At 35.4% G+C, this 16094-nt stretch overlaps 1 protein-coding gene across 1 annotated transcript in view; it reads right to left on the minus strand.

Moving 5' to 3' along the window:
• LOC145664465 (uncharacterized) overlaps window positions 1-16094 on the minus strand; it is a 630204-nt gene that overhangs the window by 174993 nt on the left and 439117 nt on the right. The gene's annotated exons all lie outside the window — the stretch shown is intronic.

The following is a 16094-nucleotide window of genomic DNA, read 5'->3' on the forward strand; positions in this document are numbered from 1 at the left end:
GGGTCCACTAGGTTTTTATCCCCCCTACCGCAAAAAAACTTCGTAATTCGGTATACATTTATATACTTAATAAAAAATGTAATTGTTTAACAGATAAATCATTGATGTAGACTCAGGATTTTATCTTCTCTACCTTTCCTTTTCCTATAAATCAACCTAGTTTTAATACTTTTTCTGAGAGTAGAAGTAACAGTACTTCGCAATTACTTATCGTCTTTCGAGTGCAGAATACCAGTTCAATATTACATAGAAGCAGTGTTTTGTAGTACTGGACTACCCTCAAACCTTGCCTGTACAACTAAAAAATTCTGGGTGCGCACCTGTTTGTGATATACGTACATTATAGAATTTGATCAGTGGTAAACCTGCTTTTATCCCTCCCCTCTTACCCATAGTTAAAATGCAATTAATCTTCAAAATGTAATATCTAATTAAACATTAAAACGATTATTTTAGCTCACATTGTACTACACAACACGTTGCAGATGGTCATCTTTGACTGGAACTTTGAATACAGAATAGCACAAAAGTCTTACTGAAACGACAATGAAGCCGATCATCACAATATCGTTGTGATAATTATTAAACTTTATGTGTAATAAGTCCTTGTTGAAATCGAAAAATCTAGTAGGCTGACTTCCTTTATTTTAGTGGTGTTACCCACTCATGGACTTCGAAGGAGAGGACCAGCCATTTCTCCAGCAAGAAGCCAAAAAGGAGAATGTCCCACAGAACCAACCAGAATACATAAATCAGTTTGCAGAGGTACGCTGTTATTTGAAGTGGGGTATCAATAGTGCTTGAAAATTCAACTGCTACATCTTCAAACGAAATTGTTGTTTCAATAACTTTACAAGTACCTTTCTGCGCACGGGCTCCCAAGAGATTACTTACAGCACTGTTCGGATTCCACTTTAAACCGTAACACCATATCTCATATAGCCTTGGTGCTAAAAAGGGACGCTGAACTTCAATAAACAAACACTTCAACCAAACAATCCAAGATCAGAGAAACTCGTTTAAGGATCCATTTTCCTCCACCGGTATTCTTTCTTACCACTAATTTATTATGATGAACTTTTACGTTTTCCTGTAGAATCAGAGATTTCATTCTAAACTCCTATCATTGCCGATCAAATATTATAATCAAAGTTTGGCCCTCCTCTGTACAACACTTGTTGCGATGGACGATGGTTTTTTTTTGTTGTTGTTTGTTTGTTTTCAGTGTGTCATGTGGACCTTCCTCTTCCGCCAGAAGTAACTAGGTCACCTGTGAGTGGCGTGGTGTGAAAGTGGTGCGATAAAATGGGCGACCTGAGAGACTTCCAAAGAGGCATGATCGTTGGTGCCCGTCTAGTTGGAGCTTCAGTGGTAACAGTGGCGAACATTGAGGGGCTATCGAAAGGAACTGTGTCCAATGTCACGAGGGCATACACAATTCATCGGCTAACGACGCCTGCAAAGCACAACAGTGGTCGAAAGACAATCCTGTCAGATAGGAACCGGAGGGTGTTAAAACGGATTGTAGCAGGTAAAAAGAAGACCACTGCAATGAAAATTACGTCTGAACTCAATTCCGGCCTACAGAACCCGGTTTCGTCGAAAATGAAAATTCATGGCAGGGCCGCTATCGCCAAACCCCTGGTCACAGCAGTAAATGCGAAGAGGCGTATCCAGTGGTGCAAGGACCACATGGTGTGGACTCAAAAACAGCGGAAACACGTACTGTGGTCCGATGAATCGACCTTCATCTTGTTTGCAACAACCGGTCGTGTTTACGTATGGAGAACGCCGTCGCAGGGCTATGATACAGACTGTCTGCTGCGAACTGTAAAGCATGGGGGTGGTTCTGTTACAGTATGGGCAGTGATATAATGGTTTTCTACAGGTCTCATCATAGCCCAGGCATGGAATGATGAATGCTAAGGCGTATGAGGCTATTTTGGGGGACGAGGTTCTACTCATGGCTCAAATATTGTTCCCTGATGGTGATGGCATCTACCAAGATGATTTGGCATCCTGTCACGCTGCAAAAACGGTGAAATAATGGTTTGAGGAACATGACCGATAGCTTTCACACCTGCCCTGGGTCCCACAATCAACAGATCTGAACATTGAGCCATTGCGGTCTGAGTTAGAAAGGCGTGTTCGGTCCAATTACCCTCCACCAGCATCCCTTAAGGAACTGGAGCATGTTTTGGAGGAACAATGGTACAAAATTGCACACACCACGATTCAGAAGCTGTATACATCCATTCCACGTCATGTCCAAGCTGTTTTGGACGCAAAAGGGGGCCCCACACACTATACTAGATATGATTTTCACACCTTTGCAAACGTTTTAGATTTTTTGTCCACAGCTATATATATATTTTTAGTGTCCTTTATTTAGGGTAATTTCGTGTTGCTATACGCACACCCTCTAAATGTATTCTACAAGTATGTGACCGCAAACACGCATTAATGAAATAGCAGCTCCCTAGGAGAACCTTAACCCGTGCTGACTTGACAAAATCATGAAATGGCATATCCACATTATAATTTACAATGTCCAACCATGATAACGGAGAAACTAAAAGAGACAGAGAAACGAAACTTTCCACGAGGCAACTAGAAAAAGAACATCTGCCCGTGTATTGACGAACATCACCGAATGAACAGTGTTGCCAACCCAGGAAAAAGTTTTTTTTGTAAAACGAATGACCTAAATTGGATATCATAATTGGAGGAAACAATGAAAATAAAGACAAAAGGGATGTTAAACGCAGGTCAGTGTTGCAAACTTTTCGAGAAATAAGGTGAAACATGTGTTAAATGCAAACGCCGTGGCGTACACAGGGAGTGAGGTGCAAACGTCTTGTACGCTTTTAACTAAATATTGACAAGAATTATTTACGCTGACTTTAAGTCTAGAAGGGCCCGTTGAACAGTGTTGCCATCAATAGAAGAGAAAAGTTGAGTTTGGAAAAGGTACAATAACTCGTCAGCCACAAAATGTCACTAGTGCAGAATGGTTTAAAACCTATAATGCAAGCGGTAAAGCATGAGGAGCAGTACCGTGGTTATGCGAGTTCGGTAAGTCACATACTGATCGAGATATTCGGTATCTTGTTAAAGCTGAGTTTAAGGTTTCTAAAATGTGGTAAAGCTGCATACTTCAACGGCGTTTGCAATTAACATGTTTCACGTTATTTCTCGAAAAGTTTGCAACACTGATCTGCGTTTATCACCTCTTTTGTCTTTATTTTTCTTGTTCATTCCAAAGATGATATAAAATTTAGGTCATTCGATTTACAAAATCATAACTTTATCTTGGGTTGGCAACACTCTTCATCCGGTGATGTTCGTCAATACACAGGCAAGTGTCCTCCTTTCTCCAGTTGCTTCGTGCAAAGCAGTGCCGGCCTTAAGGCGGTTGGATCGATTGCTCCCAATCGGGCCCCGCGCCTAAGGGGGCCTCACGCTAGTGCCGTCTACTCTACTCTGTAGTCTAATCTACTCTCAACTGCCGTTTTAACAGCATATTAGACCCCAGAGCAAAGAGGTGTATTGTGGTTCTAATGCCTAAAATCTGCTTCTAATACATGTGGCTTTACTACCGTTAAGAATGCTCTGCAACTCTCGGTTGTCAAGTACACACAGCAACATGTTGCAATACTCCATGGACTCCACAAGGGATGGTATGGCCCCTCCCCAACAAGTAAATGAATAGTTTGTAAAGTTCCCTGGCATAGGCAAATATTTTCAGAATATTATGCTGCAGTAGTCTCCTTATATTTTTACGTTTAAAAATTATGATGTGAAAATAGTATTTTGTCCAGGGAGTATTCTGTACACCCCAACACCCCTAATACTTCCCCAAATTTCATTACACACAGCCCTGGACGTAAAAATATTGTTTGTTTGAATTTGTGTAAAAATGTATATCATTATTCTGGGTGGACACCCTCTTTTATTTTGTACACCCTATTAAGTAAAAGTTCCTGGGGTTCTTACTGATTGTGTCATGTGATACTACCGTGAATACTGACAACGGTGAGATGGTATCAAATAAATCAGCCTCAGTGCGACTTCTTTGCATATCCTTTCTCTTATTGTAGCTATATTAAAAATACAAAACCAGAGAACAAACTTTGCCTTTCCCGCGAAAAATCCCTTGTGGTGCCTTCCATTTCAACTCGGGCAAAAAAATATAAAATTGTACCATCACCATCTCAGATATTGTTGAAACTTTTTTTATAGCAACTAGACATGTTTTTAAGAGACCCATATTTTTTTGTTTTGTCGAAAAAAATTTTCCCGCCAAGTAATGGGCCATCAAAGACGGAGAGTACAATTTATGAATTGTAGAAGACATGGAAAATTGACAACTTCGGAGCCTCACCATTCGGCTATGGAGACAGGTAGAGTTATAATTCTTGTTGTGTTATGTACACTCATGTCCAAAATGATTGTCGCATATCTATAACTGTCTTCTTGTAAGAATATAATTTGATAAAGATTTTTCAGGGTACTTTTAACACTGATACTATGTGTATAATCGGGAAATGTATATTTGTGGTAAATTTCATAGGAAAAGGATTATAAATACGAAAATTAGAATGAATAAAACAAAATCTTGCTAAATGGAGAAGAAAGTTTTATTTTCGTTTTATTATTATTATTTACTGCTCTTTTGACATGAAATTTGCCACATACATATCTTTGCCGATTATACACATACAAACATTATAAGAAATACCGGGCGATTTCGTTATCAAATTATATTCCTAAAACAACATATTTATAGACATGCGACAATAATTTTGGACATGAGTGTACATAGGGATATAAATAAACTATATTTTATTATAGTTTGGTTTGCGCATGCGTATCTTTTTGTACATAAATTAACAAATGAACGTCAATTTATATGAAAAATCGAAGTTTGCGAATTTTTTTCGAACACTTCCGGTTCGAATTTTAAAATTCTGTTTTCGCGGTTGGTAAGACCTAGTTACCTGCTTTCCGAAAAAAAATTTGTATCGCTTGTGTGTGCAACTGTTTTGTCGCAAAAAATTCGAGAAATTGTAAAATTTTCAAAAATCGCCATTTTTGGGCGCCATTTTCTCAAAAACACCATTTTTTTAAATTCTGAAATTTTGTCAGATGGTTCAACTTTACATGAATAATAAACACACCAAATACCATTCTCGACCAATGCTTCATGAATTAACTGCAGCCTTTTAAATGTAGCGAAGTTTCGTTAACTTTGATGCCACAGTTAGCAACACTGGGAACAATAAAAGTGCAATGATTTGATAATGTTTGTGGTTCACATTCATTAAATGAAGAATAAAAGGTTTCCTTGACTGTTTTTTTCTTTATTTTGATCAAGAAGGCTCTCTGAAATAGTAAAATGAGCCTCCCCCTACTCCTCCGTTTTCTTAAACCGAAATAATCTGAAGTGGAAATTACGATTACGAAACGCACAAATTCCAAGTTCACTTACTTAAAATGGTCTTCGGAAACAAAATTTCACTGACTTTTATAATAATAATAATAATAATAATAATAATAATAATAATGATAATAATAATAATAATAATGATAATAATAATAATAATAATAATAATAATAATAATAATTATTATTATTATTATTATTATTATTATTATTATTATTATTATTATTATTATTATTATTATTATTATTATTTTACATGGACCAATCATTTGCTTGGATTGTGTCTTCTTCGCTAATAGCATGTAACCGTGCAGGTGCTGCAATAGGTGTTGGCTCACTCACAACTCGTCCAGGAGTGGATCTAGGGGGAAGAAACTTTTTTTTTTTATTTTATATATAAATAAAACCGATTTCAGAGTTTCGAGCTCTTAAAAGTACCTCTAAGTAGCAGTATTACCCCCCCCTTTCCAGAAGTCTGTCCTGGATCCGCCCCTGCTTAGCACATTGTCGATAGTTACAAATGCTGAAGGTGTATGTAGAATCATACACAGCACTTCAACTTCACGTAATTCATGATTTATTCATAATATTTCTGCTACGAACCACTCGTTATCATACATACATGTATGTAACAAAAGTTCCTTTTTGCAGATTTCTTAAATCTACACTTTGAATTGCAGAAGTTCGATTTTGGGGGAAGCATGAAGTTAGTTCATGGTGACCCGTTACTGCCATAAAAACTTCGCCATTTTCCGAAAGCCAAAGATGACTTCGTTGAATACCAGTTACCGGTCGCATACTTTCCCTTTTTTTATTCCGGAAGTCGTCGAATTCAGTTCCAGGCAACAAAACGAGAGTAATACCCAGAGTTTGTACTTGCACTATACTCACGAACACTTTGTGGTATACTTTGTGGTGGACAAACACCGTGCTCGTGGGTTTTCTCGGGGTTATCCCGTTTCCTCCCACTTTCTGCATTCCACCATTTCATTCATTTCTCATAATCACCGTCTTCTTTAGCCTAACCGGCATAAGCTTGGGACGTAAAACTTAAAGATTTCATTTCATTTTTTCTTCTGCGGTTTTAATACTGTGTATCTGTTTTTGCTTAAGGTTATGCCGCGTTGCCACATTCTTTACACCTTCCCCCTCAATAACGTCGCAGAAATCCTTGCATGGCCGGTTTCACCTCAAAACCACTGCTTTATCGGACCTGTCTGCATCTCGAACATCTGAAAGCGATTTTTAAAGTGGGATGCAGCACCATCAGAAATCACTGACGGTTTGGGAAATTGTAGATACTAATTTTCATGTATTCAAACCTTTTTCTATAAAATATATTTTTGCTTTTCTTCGAGTATTTTTAGAATCTTGTCTATGGCTATGAATACACGAGCCGAATCGTGTGTTTTATCGTCGTTTATTACAACAAAACTGTCAGTTGTTTTATATTCCGGTGATAACTCTGAATTTCACTTTGCATAATAACAGTCCAGTTTTCAGCAAAGTCCACATTAAGTAAAATAGAATTTGTATCTTGAAATTTTATACGGTGCTTTTCGGTAGCAATTAATTCTCTTTGGATTTTCTTGATGTAGTCATGAATTACAATTCTTACAGTTAAACCAGCAATGTACGATACGAAAACAGAAAGTGGCACAGTTTTTTAACGAGATTATTGTTTTCCCATATGGCATACGTAACACTTTCATTTTCGTCAGGATCAATAATTAAAGACTCCATACTTATTCCTTCCCCTCCAGGACATTCACCATATTCTTGAAGACAGTTGTCATTTTCTACGGATCATACTACTAAAGGAAATAGGTCACTAGGGATGTAAAATACCTGGGTATTTATTTCAGCGGGTAAATACCCGGGTATTTACCCAAAATGGGTATTTTAGTGGGTATTTTATGTTTCAATTAACCATAAATGGATTTTATCGTTGTCAATGAAAAATATAATGGTAATTTATATCACCTGCAACAGGAATACTAAATATCCACTAATTATTTTTTCTAGTAATCATTTTTTTAACTAATATTAACTAATTACTTTTTCTAGTAATTAAAGAATGAATTTGATATTTATTAGGTAACAGAATACGGATTTCCTAGCTACTCACCATCATTTTTCTTTCTACTTATTACCCTTTACCCTTCTATTACCCTTCGCGCAAAATAATTGTCCATTCTATCCCATGAACTTTTACCTTGGTGTGCCCCTGAGACGTCCAAACAGCTACGCGGTAGAATTCGATAGTGGACCAAACCAACACGAAAATATAAAATTTATGTAGAACATAACGATGACTAACAAAAGTGAAGTCAGTTGTCACCAAACCAATCACTATTATTAAGTATTCTGCCTACCAGCAGCTCCTGGTATTAATAACACGGAATTTAGGTTCTTCCTTAGGTTCGGGTCTGATATAACTGCTTTCTCCATTTTTCTCAATCTGGCGCATCTTCTTTTATCTTCCAATACCTTCTCTAGTTTTTCAAATTACCGACGAACTCACTAACTAAACGATTTAAACAGCAGGATCTATATTACTAAAATAAACAAACACGTTTTCTTTTGGTTTGCCAAATATATTAATGAAGGAAAATTAATTATTAATGAATACTTTCCTATTTTGAGGATCTAAAGTTTACAACAATTTTATTATACATATATATTTTTAACATTACCTTAAAAAATTGAATAGTACAGATGAAAAACAACTTTTTTGATAATTAAGAATACTGAAGTGATATTCCAGATACAGCTGGTTACTTTCTTCACGCAAAATAATGTTATTTTTGGTATTTTATCTATAGATAATGAGATGTACAGAATTGTCAATTATGCAAAGAATTATACCAATAAGTTTCTTATCTTTTACTCTTGGTTCACTGAACTAATAAATTTAATCTGTTTAAGAAATTACATTGTAACAACTTAATTGTTGATATAGTTACATCAAAGTTAAGAAACTCGGCTTTAGTAAGTAATAACCTAGAAAATACTTAGAAACTAAACAAATTACACATTTACCCAATTTGCCTTTCCGTAGACGTAACTGTATGATTACGAAAGTTGTAGAATAATCAAACTAAATTTAATAAATTGGTTGATCAAATTATTTACTAAATATGCCGTTGATAGAAAAGTATCCATAAAATGAGGAATAACAGTTCGTAAAACATTTAAATAACGAATTCCTGATTTTTCGAGTGTTTACTAAATGGGGTTTAACACTAACACTAATGCTTTGTGAAAGTATTTTATTGGATAGCATATTTATACTATTAATGTGATGAACAACGTTAAGCTGTATAGTAACTCAGTGAAGGTAATATTTATACTTTAACTTATTCAGTATAGAGCAGCAATTAACCTCTACCATATTTGGAGTACTATAAAACGACCACAAATTTTACCGTCCTACTCAAAATCACCCTAAGATGAGAATCGGAATCATCACACAATTCGGAATCACCGCAGACTTAACATTTAAAGTCACCCTAAGGTTAAACAAATAGGGTTTATATACGATTTCTATGTATACAACCTAACCACCTAACCTAAGGCTTGAAGTCACTATGATTTCTTCATTTTGTAGGTCTTGGTGAAACGAATCTAAGTTTAAAAGCCGTTCACACCTTGGTGAAGAAAGGGCATAGGTGGGTAAGATAGTAAAATGGCTTCAAATCAATCTTTGAACGACAAGTGAGTCCCCTTGTAGGTACCCCCAGGAGACATTAATCCCTTATGCTTCAACTCTGATTTTTTCGTGAGCAATGACGTAAAATCGGAAAAGTGATGTGAATTATTTCTCAAGATTGGCTTGATCGATGTTGTTAAAACTTAGATGTGTGTATAGGTGTAGACGAGGGCTTCGTCTGAAAAGTGTAACAGCTAACCCCCACAATTTCCCTCTTTCAAAAAATTCAATTCAATATTTTGATCTCTTTACCTATGAAGTTCTTCGAGAAAAAAATTATCAAATAATAGGTTTTAAATGACACGTTAACCTTAGAATAATATCTGATATCCACAATTGTACCGCGGGTGCGCCATGGTCAAAACTGTCTGCAAACCTGCACCGCACCCGAACGGTGTTAATTTGTTATTATTTTGCAGTTTTATTCATAAATTAATAAAAACTTACACTCGAAAGACACCAAAATCGCTAAGACTCAATTTGGTGGCCTGTGGCACTCCCATCCAAATTTTGGGTCAAAGTGAAACTTGATATTTGTGTCTATTTCGTACGAAATCTAACATCCTGAGCATGAATATGAGGTTCAAGTTGCCATTAGTTCCACGTAAGTACCTCATTTGATGATACTTGAAGATTCAGTGTGAGCTGTCATATAATAAAATAAATGTTATCTACCAGATATACTTATAGCCCCCAATCGAGGTAAAAGCACCTCAGCTGGGAAGAGAATAAACATGAACAACAATACTCAGTGTATCTAATGTAATCTTTGTTGTGGTGTCCGTGGCGGTATAGAATCGTTTGCATTACAAATTCTTATATTTCTTGGATGAAATATTTATTTCATTCAAAGGTTTTATTAAATTATATTCTTGTTGATGATTGTTCTTTCCCCAGGTGTTATCACATCGATTGGACACTGCCCTGTAGGTATATGTAACATTATTTTTTTTATATACCGTATTTACTCGCGTAATTTTCGCACTTTTTTAGACGAAAAAAGCTGTTTCGAAACAAGGGTGCGTAAATTATGCGGGGGAAAAATTAGCTACATCAGTGAACATCATCTAATTTTTTTCCCCAGTCAAAATAACACGAAAATACCGGTACACATTTTCTTTGTAGCAAGAATTGACAACAAACAACTAATTCTAAATTTCTAGAAAAATAACATTAAAAAATTGATTAAGAAGTCGTGTGGTTTCTTACCTTAGAAATCACTGTAAAATCCTCGCGTGCGCAAATTACGCAAGGAGAATAAAATATACAGAAAATGCCCTTCATAATTGGGATGCGAAAATTATGCGAGGGCGAAAATTACGTGCGTGTTTACGGTATATATGACAGCTCACATTGAAGCTTCAGGCACTCTGAAATGTATGCCTTACCAACGGGGAGAGAGGTTCGTGAACCCATTCCTATTTGTAGGGTTCGGAAAGTAAACCAATAGCCACTGAGAAAGAAATGCAATTGAATTCTGCTCTTAACATTCCTTCTGACAATGATGATTTTGTTTGTTTGTTTGTTTGTTTGTTTGGGCTGAAAAACAATTGGTTGTGGGTTCCACGAACACCTCGTTGGTACCGTAAGAGTTAATATCCACCTTACTAAATTAAGCTATACTAAACTGTTTGCAGCTTACGTTTGTGATTCCTTCCATACGGTTCACAAATGGTGACAAAGAACCCAATTATTTACTTGAATGAGAACTAGTGGTTGTATTGCACATGAACACAGCGATAGAGGTACAAGGATTTCTTTTGACACTGAGAAATCAGGAATATCTATTTCTAATAATTCAGCTATTTCTTTCGTAGATGATGTACTTGCAACGGTATTCGAAAAAGTACTTCAAGCCGTTTCACATGAGCTGGGCACTTAAAACACTTTTTCAAATAATTTGTCATTTTATTGACATTCGCATATTTATATTCTTTATTACAGAACTTGCAAACACCACCTTTGTTTTTGGCTGTAAAGAATTCATGCATGACCCTTCTTCTTTAAAGAATCCCATGCATGACCCTTCTTCCCCGTGTTACATATCTAGTCTTTCAAAACGCTGTGTAAATAACAGTGAAAGAATATAGTTTAGACAGAAACTGATGCAATCCCATCTTGCAGAACAGTCAGAGCACAGTACAAGACTAGTATTGAAGGTAGAGACCAACTGCAACGATTATCTTTCCTTTTTGATATTCAAGCCAGTTCTGTGGTGTTGCCAGGTCTTGTACTTCTGCAACAGTACAAAGTACTGAAAAAATCTCCATAAAACTAAAGAATGTTATGCGTTTTGGTGTAAAATATCCGTAGTGTAATACTTGTAACAATTTCAGTAATTAATAAAATACAGAAAAAAGTACCGTATGGTTAATTACACCGTATTCTTAAAATTTCATAATAATTGAGTTTTCGTAAAATACCCATTTTTGGGTAGGTAAATACAAAAAGGGTAAATACCCATTTTTATTTACCTACCTACTGGGTATTTACCCGACCCACATCTCTACTCATGACAGCTTCAATACAGGCTGCACCTTTGATATGTAGCAACGCTGTAGCAGCTAACTTAAAATTTGCACAATACACACACACACATACACACTTCCCTCGCAGGTTGCGGAGTGGGTGGGGTGCTGACTGCCACAGCCAATTATTGGTGCTGACTGCCACGACTGGCGCTGATTGCCACTATCAAGGTGCTGACTGCCACGATGGCGTGCTGACTGTCACGAGCCTGAGAGAAAGTTGCTAGACGTAACATTATCGGACGCCAAGAAGCATGAAAGGAACTAGATGAACCTTAGGATCGTGTTGTTCAGACCAACACTTAACAAAGGTAAACAGGTCTCTGTATGTACACTCATGTCCAAAATTATTGTCGCATGACTATAAATATGTTGTTCTAGTAATATAATTTGATAACGAATTCGCCCGGTATTTCTTATAATGTCAGTATGTGTATAATTGGCAAAGACAAGTATGTGGTAAATTTCATGTCAAAAGAGCAGTAAATAAGAACAATAAAACGAAAATAAATTTTTCTTGCCCATTAGTTACATTTTATTTTACTCATTATGATTTTCGTATTTATAATTCTTTCCCTATGAAATTTACTACAAATATACATTTCCTGATTATACACATAATATAAGTATTAAAAGTACTCTGCAAAATTATCAAATTATATTCTTACAAGACAGTTATAGATATGCGACAATAATTTTGGACATGAGTGTACTTCAGTTTTGTCAGGGAGCGGTGCGTACAAAATTGGTACGATTTATGTATTCTCACTTGAACTCCCTATGTCAGCATGAACTGTGTACAGCCGCGCAAATTGTTTCGAGCAGCTCTTGAAAGTTCCATCAAAAAAGCACTGCTGGCTGTTCCTCACAAGGGAAGTTCAGGAGAAATCACTCGCCTGCAGAGATACTAAGCATGCCATTTGAAGTCCCAATTCATGCTGATTACAACAAGCTAATAAAATTCCTGTACGGTTGAGAACGGTTCGAGATATTCAACTTGGAAGTTTATATGAGAAAATGAGGATATACTTATTTATACGCGTTAAGTGCAACATAATTAGTAACGAATATTGACATACAGTTAACAATTATAGAGCCAGGAATTAGCAGCAAATATGAAATAAACTAGCTGTAAATGATCTTTTTAATTTATATACATACAATATATATATATATATATATATATATATATATATATATATATATATATATATATATATATATATATATATATATATATATATACATCATATATATATATATATATATATATATATATATATGATGTGTGTGTGTGTGTGTGTGTTGTTACTATAAAGATTGATGGGCAACGTGGAAGGATTAAGCTCTCTTCCAGTATTATTTAGTCCATTCTGAATAGCGATTTAACACGTTAGCTGCCATGTGAGTCCGATCAGACCCACTGGAGTGGTCTAAGAAAATATTAGTGCGTTTCGTAACTACATTCCGTGTGCAATTTGATGGTTAAATATTGTGACTGGTCTCATTTTTTTCCTTATGCAGTGCAGAATAAGAAAAGCGATGGTGGACATCTGGGACCCACGACTGGCAAATATGGTGGCCGTTCCAAGATGGCGGACGAATGACATTTTTATTTGTCTCTATCTCGGTTATTTTTCATCCGATTTCGATCATCTTTTTTTTTTTTTAAAAAAAAGTGTTTAGTAGTTCTATACTTTTATTTATTATGAAATTTCTGCTATCTACTTTAGTTTTTACCCAAAATGTAAAATTAATGTTTTTGGTCATTTTTTAAAAACTTTTTTCAATATTATTGCAAGAGAAGTTTGGTATGAGATTAAACTAACTGCGAATATGGAGAAATCAGTTTTATTGGATATTTAAGATGTACGAGATATGATGGTGAAGGTCTTGGACTCTCCACTGGCAAACATGGTGACCATTTCAAAATGGCGGACGAACGAAATTTAACCCATCTCTGTCTCGTTTATTTTTCATCCGTTTTCGATTATTATTTTTTGAAAAATTTTAGCAATTCTACTCTTCTGTTTGCTACATTTTTTTTACTATCTGCTTTAATTGTATCCAAAATAAAATAAAATAAGTATACAAATATATAAAACTGCAGTATGCAGTTAACATTTTGAAAATCTATTAGTACAGGAATAGAAAAAATAAGATTTATAGAGTTAAGACAGGGCAAGGGAAACTTATTACTACATAATATATATGTCAGTGCAAAATTATCATTATTATCTGTGATAATTATTATATATTATGTACTTAAATGTTAAAAATTGTCAAACTTGAAACTGAATGAAAAGTTCAACTTTAGAATAACATAGAGTCTTCGATGTCACTGGCATCATAATCCACTTCATCAAGGTTTGCAACATTCTCACATTTATTAGTCTCAGCCGAACATGAGTGCATTTCAGTACATGGTACATCATTTTGCACACACTTGCAGGATGTTAGACACCGTAATTTGACACAGGAACAGCGTACTGGTGAAAGTTGTCCTTGAGGAGCACAAAGTATGTCATACATGACAGATAGGTATTCATTTTCCTTTACCATCCAGCCAAAATTAGAAGTTGGGGGGTGGAATATTAGGTTATGGAATGAGTGCTTTTCGCCATATCATCGCTTGATAATAACGAGCTGGATCAGTATCTGGTGGAAACAAGAGCAACCAGTACAAGAACATCAGTATCTGGTGAAAAAACTGTTAATTTTTTTAGCTCCTCTTTGGGTTGCAAGAATTGCGTGGAGAATTAACTTTGTATGAGCTTCTTCTTGTGAAGTGCTGAGATCTGCCAGCGATTTGTTTGACTTAACTTCGCTACGGAAAGAAAGAATAACAGTTTTTTCTAAACGACTAGACTTTATGAGCAAATTCTGACTTAATACTACAGTAAGTAAGTCTTTATTTTATAATGAGATAAAAGTTTTTCCATAGTGGCATGTTTCGTATTCATTTTTTCTTCAATCTTGTACAAAACAGATGGGTTATCATGCTGCCGTTTTTTCTCTGCTGCCACATTTTCTAGGAAATTCTCGTAGTAAGTATCGAGTACGATATGAATTTCTGCGTATTCGTTTTACTTGCCTAATATTTTATTGCCGAACTGATCTCCCAAATCAGCAACAGTTTGCGTATCTTTTGAAGATATGTATGTAATTCTGCCATACCAAATATAATTGCAGTCACAGAGTCAGTAGATTCTACTTGGTTTGCAGCTTTACTGTTTATTAAAGAATGGTTGGGAATCTCTGTTGTTACTTCCTTTGTGCAAAGTTCTTCCAAATGGTGCATCAGCTTACTTTTGGCTTGAGTTGTGTACGTTGTTCCATCACTTGCAAACATGGATCTTGGGACTGCTGTTAACTCATACTTTAAGATAATTTCTTTAAAATTTACATCAGGAAGCGAACGACAAAGAACAACAAGACGATTAAACATCTTTTGTCATCCTTTATTTCTAGAATACTTTCTTTACTTGGAACTTTCAGTTTTTTTTTAACATTGTTTTCCACAATTTTAGTTTTCTGTGTGAAAATGGATCCCAGAAATTCTTTGTTCCAACAATTCGTTCACTAACAATTTTTTGGTATTCTTGTAAACCAATATCAGTTTGCATGTTGGACATATCATGTTTCACATCAGGTAGTGCAATAGTCATTGTGATAATATTAAGCAGTTCTTCCGCATCATAAGTGAGAGGATTGACATAGGTTTTCAAACTTCTATCATAGCAATGACATTTTTCTTACAACGAGAAAATTCAGCGCAGTTTGCTTCATGATGGTCTTCAGGCTTTTTCGGTTCACTTGGTTTCATGCCTAGAGCACATATCTTTGTTAGCTCTGGACTTGTTAGAAAAACTTAATTAATGTTTCCTTATTTTGAGTTATTCCGACAATTCCATCTCTAATTTTCAATCGCAAATTTTCTTGCTCAAGTGCTTCATCCGCTTCAAGATGACAAAATGGTGAACCAGATTTGTTAGGAGCCCACTTTCCTTCTTCAAGTTGTGACCATACTTCTATATCATTTTCGGCTAGTGCCTTCATTTCTGCCATATGTAAGGCGCAGAATGCACTGTAATTAGGCAAATAAAATACAAAGAAATATTTTGTAAAATCTTCTAATGAAGACAATCTTAACTTCCAGTTTGCACTCCGCACTACTCCCATAAATGACATCAAAGTGAAAACCATATTCATTTAATTTAGAACCATTTTAAACGCGGTAGTCATTATATATATATATATATATATATATATATATATATATATATATATATATATATATATATATATATACAAAAGTCTTCAAGTTTTTCATATAGTGTTGCATCTTCTCCATTTCCTCAGTTGCAACTTGGTTGGCTAATTGTACGGATCCTGAATTTTTTGTCTGG

The sequence above is a fragment of the Thermobia domestica genome, chromosome 11 (genome assembly GCF_964235325.1).
Source record: "Thermobia domestica chromosome 11, izTheDome1.hap1.1, whole genome shotgun sequence".
Taxonomy (NCBI): domain Eukaryota; kingdom Metazoa; phylum Arthropoda; class Insecta; order Zygentoma; family Lepismatidae; genus Thermobia; species Thermobia domestica.